The sequence below is a fragment of the Leptopilina boulardi genome, unplaced genomic scaffold, assembly GCF_019393585.1.
Source record: "Leptopilina boulardi isolate dan_hultmark-lab unplaced genomic scaffold, ZJU_Lbou_2.1 LbouV2_371, whole genome shotgun sequence".
NCBI lineage: Eukaryota > Metazoa > Arthropoda > Insecta > Hymenoptera > Figitidae > Leptopilina > Leptopilina boulardi.
The window spans coordinates 2,557,134-2,560,918 of NW_026137942.1; positions in this window are offsets into that span (position 1 = coordinate 2,557,134).

A 3,785-nucleotide genomic window follows, 5' to 3' on the forward strand; every position below is an offset into this window, starting at 1 on the left:
GTTGGAAACAAAGTTGCAACAAATGTGTGTTAAATAAAAGAGTCTTCTGCAATTGGGCATATAATGTTCCAAGGCAACATGCGTTTGCATATAATACCGGATCAGCTGTTGGAAACGCACGTGCTTTTGTTTTGGTGCTGTGTTTACAACTTGCGGGCCCGGAGGGGTGAAGGAAAGGTTTTACGCACAGATAAGGCAGCGAGTAGAGGCAAGCGTTGCGCGTGTGTGTTAGTGCCCGTAGCACGACGAGTCCCATGGTGGTGTGAGTCTTGTAACCGAGAACCCACGAGCGCACTGTAGTTTATGCACGGCTGTTTCGTGTCCGTGTGTGTTGCGCTGGTCGCCTCCCTCACATATACACCACAAGCTGTGAGTTGTATATGTTCGAATGTATATTTTCTTTTTTTTTTCTTTTGCATTTACTATTACATATATATTTTTTAATATAATTCCTTTTGTATTCTTATAAAACGTAGTCTTGTTCGCGCAATGTTGCATCTCAACATTTTCTTCGCAACATTGCTGCAACAAATACGCGTGGTGCTTGAACGAGGTAGATGACTAATATTGCAACTATGTTGATTTTCGCCATGATGCTTCACAACATTGTTACAATGTTTCCAATAATAAAAGACATATGTAACGATGATAAAATAGATATGCAACCTTGCGACAGTGATATTTTTCGCTATCTGGCTTCGTAACACTGTCACAAGGTTACCCTCTAGAGACAATTTTAAAAACTTAATTTATAATATTTTATATTTGAAAGAAGGGTGCCGAGTAAAGAGTATTAGCGAGCTGCCGGCGGTTCCTTATCAGGGTGTCAGGTATCCGTAAACAAGGTCTTGCTTCTCATAGCGAGTCTTGTCGACGAAAAGAGATTAAAATATAATAGGCAGTGTTGCCGAATACTAATTGAATTTTAAATGGTTGCAGTGAAGCAACTAAATATGTAACAGCCATAATCCAGAATTTATTTTTAAGACAAAGTCATTATGTACTTTTCTTTCAATACAAGGAAAAGAAAATCAGTCACTCAATAAATTAGAATGATTGATTTTAGTTTTGAAATGTTAGTAAGGTATAAGTATAAGAATTTTAAATTAAAAGTAGACGTGAAATTTTTTTGTCAAAATGAAATTTTTTGAAAAACTCTAAGGTGACAATTGATGAAAATCAATTGTTCCGATAACGTAGCTGGCAGCAACGTAAGGAAAAATCTCACCGCTGCCACCATCAGCTTGTTACGAACCGAAAAAATATTAATTAAAAAATTACTATTTCCTATGTCCTGGAGGCACCAAGCTGCCGAAATAAAAAAAATTCCGTTTATTTTATGGGATCGTGTATCCTATTTTAGAAGAAAACTGACAAGTTACGTTATTCGAAAATTGAATTTTAAGGGATAAAACACAATGAAAAAATTAAGACCCTTTTACACATTTATTTTAAAAAAAGAAATCTTGAATTTAAAATATAGAAATGATACAGTAAGATAAGAAGAAGGAACGATACATGTTTTAAAACTTACTCTACTGCTTATTATACCGTCGCAAGCTAACGAGGGCGAGGCGTCGAGCTGCTTTCCGACGGGCGGAAAAATACACACACTTAGCAAAGCGCGAAAATGTCTGTTGGTAGCGCACGAAAATGCACTCACGGGTCCACCGAATCTAAACAGCGCAGGCACCACACGTGCGGACTGGCCGGTCAAAAAGACAAAAATTCAATAATTTGATTTTATTCAAATTACTGGATTTTTATTAAAGACGACTTCCGTTGGATTTCGTCGGCGTGAAGTATTTACTTTAACTTTTCGTCCGTCCAATTTTAATCACTATCTATGTAGTGGATTGTAAAAATTGAAAATCCGACTCACGGACGGGCTTAGTCCCGGCGTCTCAAAATCGTTTTTATGCCTCTGAAAAATTTCAGAGCTGACTCGCGAATGAGAGTTGTACTGCAATTAATTGACTTCCGTGATGTTCTTTTATATGAACGTTTAGAGACTTCAGGTGGGAAAATTTTGTGGACTAAGGGTTTTTAACATGTGATAAAGGCGTGAGCTCTGGGCCTGTTACTATGCCAATAATGCTGAGTTTTTATTTTCTTTTAATGGTATAGCCAAATATAATAATATGCACTTGATAAAATCAAGCATAATTATTATTGAAAAGACTTGTTGTCTTTTGGATTTATTTTATGAATTTTCTTTGTTGGAAAATGATTTGATTTTTGGTATTTTTACCCTTTTTTTATTTGCGACAATTACAACTTTGTTGTTGTGTTGTCATGAGCATGTAGGATTGTTAGGCCCAGAATACGTAATAAAAAGAGTGGGGGGGGGGTAGAGTAAGAAAGGATGGAAGCTGAAGAATTACGTTCAAGGAAAAGCTCATCGCGTAGATTTATTTGAACTATTATTATTATATCCTTTTTTTTTCTTTTTTTTTCGCGAGAAGTCCAATTTCTAATGTGGCTCCTGTACTCATCCATACTCATTTTTAGACCCGCAAGTGATAATATCGTGCCTCACAAAACAAGGTATCCATTGTTATCATTTGCAATCAATAATTCCGTTAAATTTTAAATTATGAACATTGCCGCAGCGTCCAATGCATTCAGGGTGCTGCCGCAATGTTCGTTAACGTACTCGCAACATTCGCAACATTACCGTTTGCTACTTTCTTTAATTTTAAGTGGAGAACATTGCCGCAACGTTTAATGCGCTCAGAACGCTGCCGCAATGTCCACTAACACATTCGCAACATTCCCATTTACTAACTTCTACAATTTTCGTTTGGGAACATTGCCGCAACGTCCAACGCACTCAGGGCGCTGCCGCAATGTTCGTTAACGCACTCGCAACATTCGCAACATTACCGTTCGCTACTTTCTTCAATTTTAAGTGGGGAACATTGCCGCAACGTCTAACGCACTCAGAACGCTGCCGCAATGTTCACTAACACATTCGCAACATTCCCATTTACTAACTTCTACAATTTTCGTTTGGGAACATTGCCGCAACGTCCAACGCATTCGGAACGCTGCCGCAATGTTCATTAACGCAGACGCAACATTCGCAACATTAGAATCAAAGATTTTCAATTATATTTCATATATATAATGATTTTCACTTTTTAAGGTTATAATTAATTATGAATGCCCGTAGAAATTTGAAATTATATTAGAGTACATGCATATATATCTATTGGTGTTAATTATGATTTACATTTTTATTCTAAATAGTTATAATAATAATATGTGCACACATGACATTCCAAGAACAAGGCCCGAGTCCGTTCCCATCGCATTATGCTGACGATTGAATTTTATTGTCAAAGTATTGTATTAAAATTTACGAGAAATAAATTTCAACACAACACAAAAAAATTAAATTTTTAGGTACCACCGTAACAGATATATGTGTCCTGACGTGGTGAAAGGGACCTAATGATACAATAGCAAATTGTGCTTTTGAATGTTCATAATAAAAAATGAATTGAACAAAATAATTTCTAGTTTTTGGAAATGAAAGAGCAACTCAAATAATTTGATTTCCAAAAATTAGAAATTATTTTGTTCAATTCATTTTTTATTATGAACATTTAAAGTACAATTTTCAATTGGACCATAATGTCCCTTTCACCGCGTCAGGACACATATATAACAATATTAAAAGTATTATTAGTTCTACAAAAGATTAAAAGATCTGAAAACTGTTAAATTTAAAAAAGAGATTTCAAGTTTATTATTATTTCAATAATAATTAAATTATGATT